The 20,000-nt window shown below is 45.3% G+C and overlaps 1 protein-coding gene across 5 annotated transcripts in view; it reads left to right on the top strand.

The window, feature by feature from the left end:
- Positions 1–20,000, top strand: part of LOC143035964 (glutamate-gated chloride channel-like) — a 632,887-nt gene that overhangs the window by 13,789 nt on the left and 599,098 nt on the right. For all 5 annotated transcript variants that reach the window (XM_076203237.1, XM_076203238.1, XM_076203236.1 and 2 more), the window contains exon 2: positions 4,024–6,932. The gene's annotated coding sequence lies outside the window, so the exon portion shown is untranslated. The remainder of the gene's footprint in view (positions 1–4,023; positions 6,933–20,000) is intronic.

Here is a 20,000-nt window from a genome sequence, read left to right as displayed (position 1 = left end):
TACCGACAAGGATCTCCAAACTCGTTATGTTACTAATTAGGCAATTAGCCACGTGTACAGGAAATTGGAATTAGTTTGTAATTGACGCCGAGTTAATCCTGAGGCGGCGGCGGCGGCGGTGGTGGTAGGGGAGCCTCTTAGTCGAAGAAAGTCGCCTGGAGGTCAGGACGAGCAGAAACTTTGAGAAAAAAAAATATATAGGAATTTTGAAAATTGAATTCGGGACTGAAAATAACCAGTTGGGTGTCGTGTAGGTTTGGAGAAGGAAGTTTCTTCAAGGTGAAAGTAAACAGGATGTGTTGGAACGATTTTAATGTGTTTCTCTCTCTCGGAACGATTTTTAATGTGTTCCTCTCTCTCCCTCTCTCTCTCTCTCTCTCTCTCTCTCTCTCTCTCTCTCTCTCTCTCTCTCTCTCTCTCTCTCTCTCTCTCTCTCTCTCTCTCTCTCTCTCTCTCTTTTTTTTTTTTAAGGACAGAAGTCGACATTGCATAGTTGAGGAAGCTTCTCCCTTTCAGTCAAATTCCGGCCTCAAAAAGGGTAGCTTCTGCAGCACTGTCGCCTTGGAGACGGGGTGGTAGGAAAGGGGATGGGAGAAGGGGAACGGAGTGGGATGGTGGTGGTAGGGAGGGTTTCGTAGGGGGAGTGGGGGAGTGTCAGGGGGCGGAGGGGGAGTGACTGGCGGGGGTGTGAAAAAAAACCCTGTCCCATGATAATGATGGTTCGGTTTAGCGTCACCAATTCCCCCTATCAGGAGGCTAGGACGGTGCCCCTTACAGAAGACTTTGTAGCGTGGGATTGAATGAACCATGCCCTTGGTCCAACTCGCTGGTGGCAGAGCTCTAACTGCCGTCACCTCGACCTCCGCCGCAAGTAGCGACGCTCTAATCTGCTCGGCCAGCCAGCACAGTAACTGAGTAGATGGACTTAGTCCTGAAAGAGGTTTTCCTGGATCGGGGCCCCGTCATGCAGGAGTTCACGAGGGCCGCGCGTAGCCCAGTGGATAACGTGTCGAACTCGTGAGCAGGTGGTCGTGAGTTCGATTCCCGGGACCCGCTTCGGGCTATGCCGCGTTGGTTCCCGACAGTTCTGGCCAGGCGGGGAGGCGACCCAATATAGGTATATAAAAAATCAGCGGTTTGTCCCAGCTGACAGGGTTTTGGTCTACCAGGGGTTTTTCACTTCCCATTGCGTGGGGAGTGGGATGGTGGGGTGAGTCCATGGGTGAAAGTGAGGTTAGGGTGCCGCACTGCTAACTCTTCGTCAGGAGTAGGTCACTAAGGACATCTGTTATCCCTTCATCAAGGATGAGAGGCCCACACCAGGAGGCGCCTAGCTGCGGCCAAGGCCGTCCCCTATACCCATTGTACCCCTACAGCTAAGGCAAGTGGCAGTCACTGTTGCCTGTTGGGGATCGAACTTAGGCTCTCGGAATTACTCGGAAATGACCCGACCACTTCGATGATACGATGCTGAAGTTGCGCGTTTTCTGTCTACTACTATTCGGTTACTATTCACCTGGGTAACTATTCGTCACAGACTGGACAGGTACTACCAGCCCCTTGGATTGGTTGTTCTTCCAAACGTACCATTCCCACTATGTTCCATCGTTCACTTGTTCTAGTGGATCACAGCTGTAAATGTTATAAGTTAGCTCAAGTCCACTTCCACCCGATCTAGTGAACATCCACCGTGTCCATATGAACCCAAATGGGCGTCTGGCTCGATAAGTTACGATGACCTTAGCACTGGTATCAGATGATGCAAGTTCGTTATAACTGAATCAGTATGTGTATGTTTAAGACAGATTGAACATTATAGAAGCTCTGCCAAAGGATTCGAACCCTGACCTGTGCGTGCATAATCACGAAGCCAAGACGCTAGCAACCGAGCTATGTGCGATGGTACAAAAAGGGAATTGTACAGTCCTTTTGTACCATCGCACATTGCTCAGTTACTAGCGTCTTGGCTTTGTGATTATGCATGCACAGGTCAGGGTTCGAATCCCTTGGCAGAGGTTCTAAAATGCTGAATCAGTATGTCTACTGATGCATTTATAATGAATTAGTTGAAGGTTCGATTCTTAATGACTGATTGAACGTGGATGTAACTGTAATTGTTTAATCTCTTCCGCTAGTCAGTCCTGCCGTCACAACAGCCATTGCGGGACACACGATTTCAATTCACAAAATATCTACTATACTTCGTCTCCTTAATTTGCTGAAAGTGCACCTGTCTATTTTCGCTGATTGGCTATCCACCCCCCCCCCCCAAAAAAAAAAGAACATGTTCCAATATCACAGTATTGCAAATAGATATACAGTATGTACGTAAGGGATGTTATGGCGCCATTCGGAAATGCTTTGGTCAGCCGACCAGGAATAAAGCATGCAATTGAGCCAAATTAGATCAACAAATACAGCATACCAACTACCAATAGTCCACTAGAAGTCCACGCTCAATGAGAGATGGCTTTTCTTTTTCCTTCTGCTGTAGTGGGTCCTCAAAAAGGGAGTACGGATAGATAATGTCGGTGGTATTCTTAGAAAAAATATTTCCTTATATAAATCTTATATAAATCCTTGGAAAGGAAAGATTTATAGAAGGAAATTTTTTTTTTAAGAATACCACCGTAAGGTACGGATAGATAATGTCGGTGGTATTCTTAGAAAAAAAAATCTTTCTTTATATAAATCTTATATAAATCCTTGGAAAGGAAATATTTATAGAAGGGAAGATTTTTTTATGCCATCGTAAGAACATTACGGTGGTATTCTTAAAAAAAATCCTTCCTTGTATAAATCTTTCCTTTCCAAGGTATAAGATTTACATAAGGAAGGATTTTTTTGTCTAAGAATACCACCATCGTATATTTCTAGAAAAGGGAGAAATCCTAACCGTACACTACGAATTTATTTTGGAAACAAATCAATCTTCTCACAAACATGTGAGTTTTGATGTTTGAGTTTCTGCAGATATCCTCTTCCAAATGCACGCATATAGATTTTGAAAACTTTTATTTTGAGGATCAGGTGAGCTTTGGTTGCGTAAGGTTAACGAAAAGGGGTCATACCAAAAAATTGGGACCACTGTCTAATAGGACCATTTACCTTGTTAGTCTGCTTGTTAAGAAACGTAGCTTGATTATGTTTAGGTTAATTGACGCTTAGTTAACTGTTTATCTGGCAACTTGGGAACAAATCAAGATTAATCTGATTAAAAAGCTTACCCAGTTAGTACTCAGTTTAACTGGCGCTTAGTTCAGTAAGTCAGTTACTCAACTGGCAACTTTAGAACAGGTTGAGGTTAATTTGATTAAGATGCTTACCTAGTTAGTACTCGAGTTAGTTGACGTGTAGTTCAGTATATCAGTTATTCATCTGGCAACTTGAGAACAGGCCCAGGTTAATTTGACTGTCAAGAACCTTACCAAGTTAGTACTTACTTTTTGTAATCAACAATTAGGTTAGTTACTCGTTCAGTTGACAACCTAGGGGTAGGTCGAAATTAATCTGATTAAGAAGTTTACCCAATTAGTACTCAGTTCAATTGATGATTAGTTAAGATAGTTACTCAGCCAGCTGGGAATAATTTGAGGTTAATCTGATTGTTAAGAAGCTTGTCCATTTAGTACTCAGTTTAATTGATGATTAGTTCAGTCAGTTAAATCGTCCAGCTGGGAATAGGTCTAGGTTAATCTGATTGTTAAGAAGCTTATCCAGTTAGTACTCAGTTTAATTGACGATTAGTTCAGTCAGTTAAGTCGTCCAGCTGGGAATAGGCCGAGGTTAATCTGATTGTTAAGAAGTTTATCCAGTTAGTACTCAGTTTAACTGACGATCAGTTCATTTAGTTAAGTCGTCCAGCTGGGAATAGGTCTAGAATAATCTAATTGTTAAGAAACTTACCCAGTTAGTACTCAGTATAATTGATGATTAGTTCATTTAATCAAGTCATCCAGCTGGGAATAGGTCGACGTGGGACTTAACTTATCCGAACTGATCACTCTTTCCTTCTCGTTGCAGCTAGGGAGAATGGCGTGTCACCACAGAAGGCGACAGGATCAGCCCCCATTAGAGAGCCCACTTCGTTTTGTCTGAACCAGGAACACCCCCCCAAAAAAAAAAAAAACGTTACATGCAAGCCTTTCAAAACGGTCCATCGCGAGGTATCACTAAGAAATACCGATCTAAGAAGTTAGTGACAGTCAAAGTTAGCGTGTACAAGCAAGTCTCCTACATAAGTGGCTACCTCTAGTTTAAGACCTTTGTCGAGCCTAAATTCTAGTGCTTTCTACATATCTGTGGTGTTAGTGTCTCGGTTAATCATAGTCTGGCGAGGCGTGAAAGCGAGTAGAAAAACGGTACAGACGACTCGATGCCACATTGACAACGACGACGACATTACGTCACGAGTAGCGAAGGAAAAAAAGAAAACGTTCGCCGACAGACCAAGCCAACCTAACAAGAACCCCATTCTCCTCAAACCAAGAAACAACTGCCGTCACCACCATCATCATTATCTTCATCATCATCACTATCATCATTATCATGGTGATTAAGCGTCATGGTGAAGCAAGCGAGGACGCGGGTGCTAAGCTAGCAAGCTGAGGGCGCTGTGTTCATCTGGCGAGAAGACAACGCTGGTGGAGGGATCGAGGGTCGGACAAACTGGCGGGCTGGGGAAGCTCGTCTGAGACCGGTGAGGTCAGGGAGCCGGTGCTAAGCTAGCGAGTTGAAGTTTCCAAGTATTGATTGACTCGGCCTGCCTTGTCTATCACTTGGTCTTCGTCCCTCTCTCTTCCTCTCCTTCTCTCTCTCTCTCTCTCTCTCTCTCTCTCTCTCTCTCTCTCTCTCTCTCTCTCTCTCTCTCTCTCTCTCTCTTTCCTTCTCTCTCTAGCTTCTTCCTTCTTTTCCTGTCTTTCTTTCCTTTCGTTCTTTTTTATTTCACTTCTGACTTCTATTCTCTTTGCTCCCTTTCTCTCTCTTTCTTCCGTCTGTTTTTTCAGCTTTCTCCTCCACTCTCTCCCTTATCCGTTCCCTATTCTGTATTCTTATCCTTTCGTCTCTCACGTTGTTCTCTCTCTACTGCCTACTCTACTTCTCTTCCCTTGAATTCTCCCTTTAGCTCTTTTTACCCAACACCTACCTTTCTTCACCTCGTGTATTTGCGTCTCGTCATCTTCCTTACTTTACCTCCCCTTTTGATCACATAGTCCCTTGTCTCCTGTAAGCCACATCATATATATCCTCCTCTATTTCCCCTTTACCTGTCGAGGACCTGAGCAAGAGGATCTCGCGATCTGGGCCCTTGCGTCGTCGTCATCACTCGCTCACCTTGATCCTCTTCTTTCCTCCCGAGCTTCGCGCATCCTCGCCACGTCCTCACTGCCGCTCCTCACACATTCCGAGTTCTTTCCCTGTCCCTCTTCAGCCTCTCTAATCCCCGGATCTGAAGAGTGTTTTCCCAGGGCAAAGTATTCATGATGCTCTTGCAGTTCCCCTTTCTGGTTCCCGATTCCTAAACGTCAAGGAAAAGGGCGCGTCTCCACCTTTTCTCTTTTCTGGGCTTGTCTTCCTCCTCGCAGACCCTTCACACGGAGACCCCCCACCCCCCACCCCGCCGCTTGACCCACTTCTCCCCCCTGTGGGTTTGTTTCCTGCGCCTGCCATACAACGCCTCTCCCTGAAACAGACGTTTGCCCACCCTCCCCTTCCCCCTCTCCTCCTCTACCTCCCACCCAAACATCCACGTAGATTTTCTTTTCATTCTTACACACACACGTTTCTCTAAAATACACCTCAAGACTTACCTCCACGTATCCTATCGCACGCCCATGTAGATCTATCTTGTATTCGTTCTTGTTATTTTTTTTTTGTTTCTAATTTCTCCTTGGCGCTCGTGTTTCTGTTTGACCTCTCCTCTGTTTGGACGGCACTTTGTCCGTTTAATTCCCGAGGGACGTGTTCTTCGCGCCGCGGCTCCCAGCGACCAATTGATATTTCTGCCACCAGACGATCTCCCATGCTATCAGTTTGTGGCGACCTCCTCGGCGTTGTGACCAGCACTGTACGTTTGATGTCTTCGTAGAGACATTCGCATACTCTGCACGAGGGTGTATGTAGAAGACATAGAGAATTATTTGTTTTATACTGTTCACAGTCTCCCGGCGTCTGACAGCGAAAGAAGCCAAGAGCTAGAAAGAAAAATATGTCACGGAATAACGCCTGTTGATCGAAAGAAGAAATGTTCTCAAAGTTTCTTGATTCGTCATAATCCACTCTGAAAACAAGTGACTTTCGAATTGAAACAAAAGTCTTGGGAATAAACAAACAGACGTGAGGACGAAGAGTTGGGACTACACGAGAACTCGTCCGTCTTCAAGTTGGTGGAGAGACCGACAACAGCATTAGATGTCCCTTAAATCAAGGAGCTCCCTCTTCGCGCCATGAAGAGGGCGCCTTGCCCCCGTCTCGCGAGATTAACGAGGTCCTCCTTGAGCAGCGCACTCGAGTGATCACTCCTGTCAGCTGCAGTCTGGAGGACGTTGAAGAGGATGAGGATGGAGTGTAACCCTTGAGAGTCATTACAGTCTTATTCAACGAACACAGAGGTATCGAACTGACCGGAAGAGGCTTTCGAAGTTGGGGATCCAGCCTCGAGTGGTGCAGGTCTTTGGAACTTGACCGTCCTGAGTACATGGGACCTGTGAGACAAACTTGATTCGTTTCGTGTGTAGGTTTTTTATATCGTTCATCACCACCGCGAAAGGTGTTTGATCTGACCAGTCGCTGTTACCTCTGAAACAAACTCGCCTACTTGAGGAAGTGCAAGGCATCTCGGCTTTAGGACATCAAGGAAACTTCTCGAAGTTTCTCCGAGTTCTGTGTCATCACCGTCGCATCGCCTCCAAGAAAGCAACAACGACGACAAGGTAAGGACCATTTGTCTCTTTTTGTTCATTGTCGTTTCTACGTTTGTTGTTTTGAGGAACACTTCGAGTCCTCAAGGTTTCTTCCGTGTGAATAAATGTTTCTGGTATTAGCCAGGTTGAGGAAGACACTAACTGCTTCTTCGGCGCTCAGGAGACGCAACTTGTTTCCAGCCAAGTCTGGAATGTAAAGAATTGTGTAGGAATTTATGATGAATGTAGAATTATGATTAAGCATCTCTCTCTTACTCATTCTCACACTCACTCACTTGCACACTCACTTACTCTCACTCCCTCCCTCTCACTCACTCCCTCTCACTCCCTCCCTCCCTCTTACTCCCTCTCTCTCATTCCCTCTCTCTCTCATTCCCTCTCTCTCATTCCCTCTCTCTCTCCCTCTCTCTCTCCCTCTCTCTCTCCCTCTCTCTCCCTCCCTCTCTCTCTCTCCCTCTCTCTCACTCTCTCTCTCTCTTTCTCTCTCTCTTCCTCTTTCTCTTTCTCTTTCTCTCTCTCTCTCTCCCTCTCTTTCTCTATCTCTCTCTCTCTCTCTTCCTCTCTTTCTCTCTCTCTCTCTCTCTCTCTCTCTCTCTCTCTCTCTCTCTCTCTCTCTCTCTCTCTCTCTCTCTCTCACACACACACACACACACACACACACACACACACACACACACTCACACACACTCACACACAGACACGCACACATGCACATACACAATCTCGATATTAATTTCCAACTTTCAGATTGCCATTTTAGCCTTCGATTTGCTTATTTAACTTGTAACCTCTCCTGTTGTATTCGGCTTTCTTTCTCTTTTTTTGGAGACTATGGGAAGTCCTTTGGCGTGGCCATCAAGGTCTCCAGAGCTTCATCAAATTGTGACACAAGTCATTGTTTTTTCCAAAATTACGTTCTTGTTATCTTATCTTTTATCAAGCCATGTGATTGTTTCAAGGTAAATGCCACACACAGAACATGATGACACTTTTTTCAAATCGGTATTGCGTTCTGCTGAGTTGTACCCCATCTTTTATATATATATATTTTATTTCTATAAATGACTATTTAACACTGCAACTGATTCCACTGATTACTATGCTGACGTCTCGGCTTCCAATTAATTTTCATATTTTTGTTTTCACCTTCATTTCTTAAGACTAATATAGATTTATGTAAATTGAAGCCAATAGTTGTTCTAGTTTTAGCATCAAACTATAGTATTATTGACATTTTTTTAAACCTTGGTAGCTGATGCACTCCAGGTAAAACAGTAGGTCTGATGGATGGAACGTTATTTTGCAACGCTGGGGATATCGTGCAGGGCCTCCTTTACTTATGAATTGCTGTTGCTTAGAATATGGAACACTTTTCCCATTATTTTTTATTTTCTATTTTTATTTTATGATCAGCCTCACTAGGAGCTGCATGGTTTTCTGTTGATTTGATCTCCCAATTCTTTCAAAAAAAAAAAGAAAAAAAAAAAGAAAAAAAAAAAAAAAAAAAAAAAGCGTGTCAGCAAAAAGTGAATGGTCGCAGAGGGTAACGGTGACCGAAAGCAAAGAGGAAAAGACAGGTAGATACAAGACATGACACCCCAGAAGCCACTCAGGAACGAAAATTCGAACTCTGCCAACTTGTGCCTCATTCGCTTGAAAGAAACTGGTCTCCTTGAGTGACGTATTGTCATTACTACTGTGGAAGGATGTGATGTCCTGAAATACACATAGATATATTTTGGTGAGTGTGAGGAAAGTGAAACTTATTTTCCCTTCGCATTCAAAATCTCTTGTCGAAATTTCAAGACTTAGTTTCCCTTCACATTCAAAATCTCTTCTCGAAATTTCAAGTCTTAGTTTCCCCTCATATTCAAAATCTCTTGTCGAAATTTCAAGACTTAGTTTCCCTTCACATTCAAAATCTCTTGTCGAAATTTCAAGACTTCATTTCCCTTCACATTCAAAATCTCGTCGAAATTTCAAGACTTCATTTCCCTTCGCATTCAAAATCTCTTCTCGAAATTTCAAAAGTTAGTTTCCCTTCACATTCAAAATCTCTTCTCGAAATTTCAAGAGTTAGTTTCCCCTCACATTCAAAATCTCTTGTCGGAATTTCAAGACTTCATTTCCCTTTACATTCAAAATCTCTTCTAGAAATTTCAAGATGGGGGGGGGGGAGTGAATACAAGAAGGCTGTCAGGCTCGTTAAATCGAAGATGTGATACAAATAAACAAGTGTGATGTGGTGTTATGGTGTGCTTTATTATGTTTCAGTAGAAACCACACAAAGTTTTTTCACGTCACAGTTGGTACCACTGGGTGTCAAGGTACATGTATGAACACACATCGCTCAGTGCTACCAACTGTGAATAACTTTCAGCCAGTATATCTTAAGTAGGCGACCTCATGCCGTACGTCGTTTAACTCAGTCTGTTTGTCTATTTTCTAGTCTGTCTGTCTATTTCCTAGTTAGTAATACTGTCTAGCTCGACTTTTTCCCCCGAGTCAAGTCTACTTTTGTCATATCTGAGGTTCTAGAAAAGAGTTAAACCACACATAAAAGAAGATTAAGCCGATAATTCTAAGTACTCTAGGGCCTAGAGTGCCCACTAACATCACTGACACTAATATATATGCCTTTCCCTTTTTGGCTACCTCCCTTGTAAGGGGGAAAAAGCCTTGGTATATGTATGTATGTATGTATGTATGTATATATGCATATATATATATATATACACATATATATATACATATATATATATACATATATATATATATATATATATATGTATATATATATATATATTGTACCAAGACAAGGGACTGACTTGAAGTCTTTGTCAGGTGCAGAGGTCAATGAGACAGAAATAGACACAGTGTCATAGCCAGAGGTCAGATGGGGTCACTTGGGCCAAATGACGTCAGAGCTCCGATGCTACAATCCTTTCGTCGGCTGTTACGGAAACAGAGTGACCTGACATGGTGTATGTTGACCTTGCCTAGGTCCTTCCCAGAGGATCAAAGGGTCAAGTTGCCTGTTTGCATTTCCATTCCGGTGGTGACCTTTAAGAATATCATTCTGACTAACGCTAGGTTGTTTATTTATTTTTTATCATTTGTCTGTTCGTTTATTATTATTGTTTATTTGATTATTATTTATCTGTCGATTCATTATTATTTACTATTTACATGTTTGTTTATTATTTAACTTTACCTTTTTATTTTTTATTATTTGTGTTATTGTTTATTTTATTTATCTATTTATCTTTATTATATATTTTTTCGCATCCGACCTAGTTATGGACCAAAAGGTCTCCTGTCGGCACGCTCCTCCTTTGTAATCCATTGTAATTAAGGTTCCATTATTATAATGAAGGGGTTAAAACTACATTGATAAATTATCCTCCTTAACATGGCGACCTCTTCTCCAGCGTCTGCCCTGGCGGGAAGTCTAAAGTATTCTATTTAGTAAACTGATGCGGGCACGAAAACTTTCCCGAAGCGATACGAAGCAAGAAGTAAAGAGGACGAGAGAGAGAGAGAGAGAGAGAGAGAGAGAGAGAGAGAGAGAGAGAGAGAGAGACGGGGAGAAGGAGATGATTGTCGCGGAGGGGGAAGAGGAGGAGGAAGAGGAAAAGGGGGAGTGAGTGAGTGGGAGAGGTTTGTGTTGTGGACTGTAACTTACCGGCGTTTCTATCCTTATGGACAAATTCGCACCCCCCCCCCGTCATATGTTGTCTTATTTCAGGTATTGGTTTAATTGACATAGAGATAGAGAGAGGGAGAGACAGAGAAAAAGGGAGAGAGGGAGAGGGAGACACATAGAGGGAGAGGGAGAGGGAGACATAGAGAGAGAGAGGAAGAGATAGAGAAAAAGGGAGAGAGAGGGAGAGTGAGACGCATAGAGGGAGAGGGAGACACAGAGAGGGAGAGATAGAGAGACAGAGAGAGAGAAAGAGGGAGAAAGTGAGAGAGAAGGAGGGAGAGTGATAGATGAGGAGACATAAGAAAAGTCTGAAACAGAATAGGAGGGAGTGTGGGTGAAGAGGGAAGGGAAGGAAAGGAAAGGGAAGGGAAGGGAAGGTAAGATTGGTGTGGGGAAAGACGAATATACCCTGAGAACAGAGAACATCGAGAAAATTTGCGATACAGAAAGAACGCTGAGAGAAGAAAAAAAAAAAAAAGTCAGGGAAAGTGATTCGGAGGGAGAGATGGAGGCTAAGAGAAACAACAACGAGAGTGTGTGTGTGTATGTATGTTCGATTGCCTTTTCATCTGGCTGTGTTCGTACGTTCGAGCATTATGTATCGCATGCGTACACTCGTGTATGTCTGTCTCTCTCTGTCCCTCCGCCCGTCTGTTCATTTGTTTTGCCTGTCTGTCTGTCTCTGTCGTTCTTTACCTCCCCCCTCCTCCCTCCTTCGATATGTATGTGTACCTGCCTATCTTTTTGTCTCTTAGTGTCTGTCTCTGTCTTTCTTTCCCTCCCTCTCTCCCTCCGAATGTCTGCCTGCCTGTTTGTGTGTCTGCCTATCAGTTTATCTCTTTCTGCCTGTCTATCTGTGTGTATCTGTCTCACTTTGCGTCCGTATCGTGTGAGTATATATTGTGTGTGTCTGTCTCACTGTGCGTCCCTATTGTGTGAGTGTATATTGTGTGTATCTGTCTCACTGTGCGTCCGTATCGTGTGAGTGTATATTGTGTGTATCTGTCTCGCTGTGCGTCCGTATCGTGTGAGTATATATTGTGTGTATCTGTCTCACTGTACGTCCTTATCGTGTGTGTATATATTGTGTGTATCTCTCACTGTGCATCCGTATCGTGTGAATATATATATATATATATATATATATATATATATATATATATATATATATATATATATATATATAAGTGTGGGCGTTTGTTAACACTCGGGAAAACAGAAAGATATACTTGAACAATCACGGAGGCGAGAACGGGACCTCCCGGGTCCTTTAACTGTGAACGAGGGGATTTTGTAATTAGAATATGGGATGTAGGACGAGGCTCTTCCAGGTATAAGGTGGTGCGTAGGATGCTTCGCTAGGGATCCAGGATGAAGGTCAAGTCAGGTCATACACGCTCCAAAGACATGTCCCCAGGCAAGTACAGTATATAAACAAAATAGTCGGAGAAACCTACAATTGACTAAGGTCAATAAAGGTGGCTTTTAACTACTTGGGTGAAGTACATACATATACATGTATGTACTTCATCCAAGTAGTTAAAAGCCACAATTGACTAAGGTCAATAAAGGTGGCTTTTAACTACTTGGGTGAAGTATTGGTAAAAATAGCATGAGTCACATGATAAGACCAAGATTGGAGTACGCTGCGACACTAAGGACACCCAGTACAAAAAGGAATATAAGGAAATTAGAAAGAATCCAAAGATCAACGACAGAGATGGCCCTAACACTTTCAAAATTGACATACGAACAAAGACCGGCAAAACTAGAACTACCAACCCTGGAACAAAGAAGAGAAAGAGGAGATCTATTGGCCATTTACAGAATTATGAAAGGCATGGAAGTTCTTGACAGAGAAGACTTATTAAAGTGGGATAAAAGAAAAACAAGGGAACATGAAAAGAATCTCAAAAAGGATAGTTATAGAAGAGATATAATAAAAAAACAGTTTTCCACATAGATTGGTGGATGTCTGGAACAAATTGGATAAAACAATATTGTGTGTGCAAACACTATACAAAAATTTAAGAACAAACTAGATGTTGCGAGATACAAAGACGGGTCATTACGAGCATAGCTCCCCTTCCCGTATAATACAACTAGGTAAACACACACACACACACACACACACACACACACACACACACACACACACACACACACACACACACACACACACACACACACACACACACACACACACACACACACACACACACACACACACACACACACACGTTCAGACGCCCGCAATAACACAAGCATTCCTCATATTCATGTGCTAGTAGTTGAAAGTGTTGAATCCCAAGAGAAATTATAATTAACGCTTTTCTTTACCATTCCAGTAAGGTCAATACGAGCTCTATTGACCTTGTTCCGCGTTAACGTCGCCCCGACGAGTCTATTTCTGATCGTAATGCGTCGAATATCTCTTCAAAACTTCTGGCTTGATGATACAGAGATTCAACACTGAGAGTATCAACGAAAACGCGAAGAACATTTGTATCGTAATTTTCCGCTGGAGCCTTTCGTTGCAGAAGAGGGTTTCCCTTTATCTGAATAAAATCACCTGCCGGCAGCTAGAATCAATAACGAATTCGTAAATCACAACGAAAGAATCATCCCATGGATATGTTGTTATGTTTCCTTGGTGCTGACCCCGCTTACAGGATCGTCTCCGCAAGAGACGACCCTCGATGGAGGAGGAGACGAAGAGGACGTCTTCCACAGAAGAGCTCTTGGCTGCTGGGACAAGTTAAACGAACCTTTTGAGAGTCGTTTGGAGTGGGAAGGAAGGGTGCCTGCATGGAAGATTGCCCCTCGGAGAGACCCTGGGGACTGGCGCCGGCGTGTGAGTAAACCAACGCGACCTTTGGCGTATGGCGCCTCCTGGCGTATAGCGCTACCAATGGATGACGTATGACCATGGTAACGCACTTAGCTGGGCATCTCAAACCAAAACGTGGTTTCTCCACCCACGCTCAGTTGAAAGGAATCCTCGAGCGTTCGAGTCCTCTACGACGAAGATAATGCACTAACATGAGGTTTATTAATGGCAGAGTTAGTTCAGGTGGATTGCAGTTCTTGCTTAAGGCTTTGGTCAAATAGAAACGGGGCTTGTGTTGGGACTCACGGCGGTATGCTTAAAAAAAAATCTTTATGCAAATCTTTCCTTATACAAATCTTGTATAAATCCTTGGAAGGGAAAGATTTTTTTTAAGAATACTACCGTCAGTGTCCAGCTATGCCACACTGGTTTTGATCCTTCTCCACACGACGCTTACCCAAGTTCGAATCCTAAAGTCTACCGGAGGCTGCTAACTGTGGCGGAAGTCCAAGCACACAGGGGTAGGGTTGAGCGACTTCTTGCGTAGGCCTTTCGCCATAAGCTTTGCTATTCGTCTTGAAGTGCATAGGTGATAATATACACATGGGTTTTTAAACTTTAGTACTTTGACACAAAGGTGGTTTTGAGTCGCCATAAATATCTTGAGGTATTTTGTATTACATTTCCATCGCGAAAAGAAATGGAAAATACATATGAATAATTTTAGTTTGGTTGTTACACCGCGCGCGTGTGTGTGTGTGCGCGTGCGTGCGTGCGTGTGTGTGTGTGTGTGTGTGTGTGTGTGTGTGTGTGTGTGTATGTGTCTGCCAAAGAGAGCCTGGGAGAGTCTGCCAGAGAGCCTGGCAGACTCTGCCAGAGAGCCTGGTAGAGTCTGCCAAAGAGCCTGGTAGAGTCTGCCAAAGAGCCTGGGAGAGCCTGCCAAAGAGAGCTTGGAAGAGTCTGCCAGAGAGCCTGGGAGAGTCTGCCAGAGAGCCTGGGAGAGTCTGCCAGAGAGCCTGAGAGTCTGCCAGAGAGCCTGAGAGAGTCTGCCAGAGAGCCTGGGAGAGTCTGCCAGAGAGCCTGGGAGAGTTTGCCAACAAGAGCCTGGGAGAGTCTGCCAGAGAGCCTGAGAGACTCTGCCAAAGAGAGCCTGGGAGAGCCTGCCAAAGAGAGCCTGGGAGAGTCTGCCAAAGAGAGCCTGAGAGAGTCTGCCAGAGATCCTGAATGAGTCTGCCAGAGTCAGAGAGCCTGAGAGAGTCTGCCAGAGAGCCTGGGAGAGTCTGCCAGAGAGCCTGGGAGAGTCTGCCAGAGAGCCTGGAAGAGTCTGCCATAGATCCTGGAAGAGTCTGCCAGAGAGCCTGGAAGAGCCTGCCAAAGAGAGCCTGAGAGAGTCTGCCGAAGAACCTGGGAGACTCCTGAGGCAATTAGATAAACCAGTAGACATAGAAAGTTATTGACCAGTTTAGCAGTGTCTGGGGTTCCCTTTGGTGCCTCGCATCCTCCTAGACAGGAACCTGAAATAGTTGAACCCTCGCAAAGCGCCTCCCTTGATCCTTCTTACGGTTCTGACAGCAGACGAGGAAGCCCCCTCGATCCGGCATGGAAGCGTCTTTGTATCCAGTTGTCACGGAAACCATTAGCCTTTCTCTTTATAAACGTATTCGCAAGGAACACAGGCATGTATGTGTCTGTGTGTGTGTGTGTGTGTGTGTGTGTGTGTGTGTGTGTGTGTGTGTGTGTGTGTGTGTGTGTGTCTGTGTGTGTGTGTGTGTGTGTGTGTTCGTGAGTGTGTTCGTATGTGTGTATTCGTTTGTGTGTGTGTTCGTGTGTGTGTTTATTTGTACATGTGGGTTTGTACAGGTGTGCATGTAAACTGGGATGTGTTTGTTCGTATACATGTTTGCTTGTGTTCAAGTGTTTAAATGCGTGTGTGTGTTTATCTGCACATGCAAATAACGACGTCTCTCTCTTCTCTCTTTCTCTCTTGCTCTCGCTCTCTCTCTCCCCTTCCCTCTCTCTCCTCTCCCCTCCTTCTCTCTCCTCTCCCTCTCTCTCCCTCTCCTTTTCCCTCTCCCTCCCTCGCCCATTCTCCCTCCCTCTCTCCTTCCATTGCTCATTCTCCTTACTCCCTCCTCCTTTCATTCTTCCCACTCCCCCATTTCTTCTTCTCCCTCCCCTTCTCCCTACCCTTCTCCCTCCCCTTCTCCACCTCCCCTTCTCCCCCTTCTCCCTCCCCCTCCCCTTTCCCCCTCCCCTTCTCCCTCCCCTTCTCCTCCCTTCTCCTCCCTTCTCCCTCCCCTTCTTCCCCCTTCAACCCCTTCTCCCCCTCCCCCCTCTCCCCGTGTCTCTTTCTTGCGAACGAATATAAGATTCGTGCCGGGACGAGGCTCACGGCCGCCGTAGTTGAAAGAGAGGAAATGTATTGGATCAAAGGTCGGGGGGACAAATGTGCCCCAAAGTATAGCGAGCGAGCGAGTGACGCCTCTGAGCTGAGGGGGGGAAGGGGGAGGAAGGGGGGGGGGCGCCCAAGCTGCTGGGTGGAGGGGAGGGGAGATTTTACGACGATGGGGGGGAGGGGGGGAGACAGGTGCTCCTTGTGGCGAGGGACGGGAGGCATGTCCCTCAGGGACGCAAAGCCTTGCGAAGGGGAAGGAAAGGAACAAAAAAAAAAAAAAAAGGAGAGAGAGAGAGAGGGGGAGAGAGAGAGAGAGAGAGGAGAGAGAGAGAGAGAGAGAGAGAGAGAGAGAAGATGCATTTAAGGAAGAATAAAAAAGGGGTCTCTGGTAATGGTTACTGATAATGTAAGATTGATCCTGTACTAAGTGAACGTTACTAGTATCGTCTTAACATAAGAAGGCGGTAGCATTTTGACGCTTAATATACATTATAAACCCTTACAGAAACACACACACACACACACACACACACACACACACACACACACACACACACACACACACACACACACACACACACACACACACAACTCGTGGCGCAATGGTAGAGTTCCCGGCTGCCAATATGGCGGTCCGGGTTCGACTCCCACCCAGGGCTGAAATAATTTCAGTATCGCTGCGCTGCGGGTCGTTACTCCAACTCACGTGGGCATATGAGCTCTGAGCTCTCTTCTGGGAGGGAAGTAGCTATCGATCACGAGTCCAACACGTGATCCAAGACCATGATGAACCACACGCACACAAACAAGCAAGCTAGGCTGTAAGCCATTCATTCTAGAGTACGTGCCCTGGAGATAAAGAATATAGCTTGGCGTCAGCCAGAATAAAACGAAGAAAGACTTAATCCTTGTAAATCAAGATGGACACGGCTGCTTCAGTTCCCAAGGGGGGGGGGGAAGGGGGGATAACTGAAATAGTCTGAAGAGACAATGTGCTACTTCCCCTCCTTCCTTCTTACCTTCTTTCCTACCTTCCTTCCTACCTTCCTTCCTTCCTTTATACAGCAGACTTCCTTGCTTCCTTCCTTCCTTTCTACTTTCCTTCCTTCCTTCCTTTCTACCTTCCTTCCTACCTTCCTTCTTTCCTTCCTTTCTTTCTACCTTCCTTCCTTCCTTCTTTCCTTTCTACCTTCCTTCCTACCTTCCTTCCTTCCTTCCTTCCTTCCTTTCTTTCTTTCTACCTTCCTTCCTACCTTCCTACCTTCCTTCCTTCCTCCTTTCCTCCCTATCTTTCCTCCCTCCTATCTTTCCTCCTTCCTTCCTTCCTTCCTTCCTATCTTTCCTCCCTCCTATCTTTCCTCCTTCCTTCCTTCCTTCCTTCCTTCCTTCCTTCCTTCCTTCCTTCCTTCCTTCCTCCTTTCCTCCCTCCTTCCTTCCTTCCTTCCTCCCTTCCTTCCTATCTTTCCTCCTTTCCTCCCTTCCTTCCTCCCTTCCTTCCTATCTTTCCTCCTCCTTTCCTTCCTTCTTTTCTTTTCTTTTCTTCCTTTCCCTTCTTCACCCGAATCGGAAGGCCCAACGCTGGCCTTAGGACTCCCTGAGAGAGAGAGACGCCTTCCCCCGACCTTCCGCTGTCATATCCGAGATGTTCCCAATCCGAGCGTACACATTTCCCTCCCTTCTGTATCTACTTCCTATTCCTCCCTCCTCCCTACTCCCTCCCCCTCTCCCTCCTCCCTACTCCCTCCCTCACTCCCTCACTCCCTCATTTTTTGTCCTTTCTCCCTCCCACACTCTGTTCTTTACTCCCTCCCTCCCTCACTCCTTTTTTTATCCTTTATCCCTCCCACACTCCCTCTCCCACTCCCTCCCTCCCTCCCTCCCTCCCTCACTCACTCACTCCCTTTTTTATTCTTTCTCCCTCCCACACTCTGGTCTTTACTCCCTCACTCCTTTTTTATCCTTTATCCCTCCCACACTCCCTCTCCCACTCCCTCCCTCCCTCACTCCCTTCTTTTTTATCCTTTCTCCCTCCTACACTCCGTTCTTTACTCCCTCACTCCCTCCTATTTTTATCCTTTTCCCTCCCACACTCCGTTCTTTACTCCCTCCCTTCCTCCTTTCTTGTCTACCTCCATTCTTTCTCTCCCTCTTTCTCTTAATCGTTCCCTCCCATTTCCTCCCCTCCCACTCATCCCATCCTTCCTTTCCCCTCCATCCTTCCCTTCCCCTCCATCCTTCCCTTCACCTCCATCCTTCCCTTCCCCTCCATCCTTCCCTTCCCCTCCATCCTTCCCTTCCCCTCCATCCTTCCCTTCACCTCCATCCTTCCCTTCCCCTCCATCCTTCCCTTCCCCTCCATCCTTCCCTTTCCCTCCATCCATCCATCCATCCATTCATCCCTTTCCACCATCCCACTCTTCTTCCCATCCCTGACTCCCCACATCCTGATCTGGAAGGACAGCCACTGAACTGAGGCGAGAGACCTGGGGGGGGGGGGAGACCTGGGAGAGACATGGGGAGAGAGACACCTGGGGGAAGACACCTGAGGCGAGAGACTTGGGGAGAGAGACCTGGGGAGAGACACCTGCGGAGAGAGACCTGAGGCGAGAGACACCTGGGGGGAGATACTTGAGGCGAGTGACACCTGGGGAGGGAGAGACCTGAGGCGAGAGATTTAGAGAGAGACCCCTGGGGAAGGAGAGACCATCGGGAGAGAGACCTGAGGCGAGACACACCTGGGGAGAGACACCTGGGGCGAGAGACACCTGGGGAGAGAGACCTGAAGCGAGAGACCTGAGGAGAGAGAGACATTGGGAGAGAGACCTTCGGCGTCCCCTCTGGCGGGCGGCGTTCGCCAAAATCCAAAATCCAAAATCCAAAATCCAAAATCCAAAAATTTTCCCCGAGGTCAGGCGATGGCCGCATCTGAGGAAGTGTGCGCTGACCCTGAGGTCAGGTCGTCCTTTGAACATACCAGAGGATCAAACGCGGAAACCAGGATCACAGGACGCCCCGCGGTGCTGTGAGCGTTCGTATTGCACTTGAAGAAAAATAAGAACATAAGAATGCGAAAGACCATAAGGCCTACACTTGGCAGTTCCATTTCCTTTACCACTTGTAATCCCTGTTAAAAAATTATCTAATCTTCTCTTAAGATAAACAATTGTTTCAGCGCTCACTAACTACATAGTTACTAAGTCTATTCCATCCGTTAACCACCCTGTTGGTAAACCGATTCTTGCCTATTTCCTTCTTAAACCTAAATTTGTCCAATTCAAAACCATTACTACGAGTCCTGCCCTGTTGTCTTAATACGATGACCTTTCCTGCACCACCCTTGTTAAAGCCCTTGACCCATTTGAATACCTCTATTAGATCACCCCTACATTTTTCGTCTTTTCAGTCAGTGTAAGTTAAGGTGTCTAAGCAAGTCTTCATATGATAAATTTCACAAAATTTTGCTGAATGGATTTTAATAAGTTTGAGAGATATCCTCAACTCGTTACGTGGGTTGGCACATCTGTGAATGACGTAAGCGTTCATTAAAGGTCTTTTCAAAGGACAAAGGTCACACTGGAAGGTGGATGACCTTGTTTCCCGCCGACTTGAAGGAACCTCTCTTGCCGATGAAGGAGCCAGTCGTCGCAGCACGGACGGCAAACACACTGATAGGATATTTTCGTTGTTGAGAGGAAGATTAACGATGAAAGAAATTTTAACTTGTGTGGGAAAGTCTTGAAACCGTGACCGCATATAAACAGGTTCGAGTTTATAAATTATGCATACATACTTAATTTGTGCAAATATACACATAAAGTAACGCTCATAGATTTCTTTGCATACATTCTTTCATACTCGTATATAGATACATGCATCTATAGAATATATATGAATGCATGTTCATATACACACGCATACATACATAAGTGTGCAATAAAAACACTAGGAACGTGTGTTCACAAATGTGAAAGTAACCACTAGGAAAAGTAAACTAACGAAGCCGAGCGCTTTCGTATAATTACATCTTCAGTGCTGATACAAAGAAGGAATTAACGAAAGCGCTCTGCTTCGTTAGTTTATTTTCCCTAGTGGTTACTTACGCATACATATTTGTGTACGTGCATACGTGCATACTCGCATGCATGT

This window comes from Oratosquilla oratoria, chromosome 19 (genome assembly GCF_046742065.1).
Source record: "Oratosquilla oratoria isolate Oo_2021 chromosome 19, ASM4674206v1, whole genome shotgun sequence".
NCBI lineage: Eukaryota > Metazoa > Arthropoda > Malacostraca > Stomatopoda > Squillidae > Oratosquilla > Oratosquilla oratoria.
The sequence above is the reverse complement of the archived record's forward strand: the minus strand, read 5'-3'. Positions and strand labels throughout refer to the sequence as shown.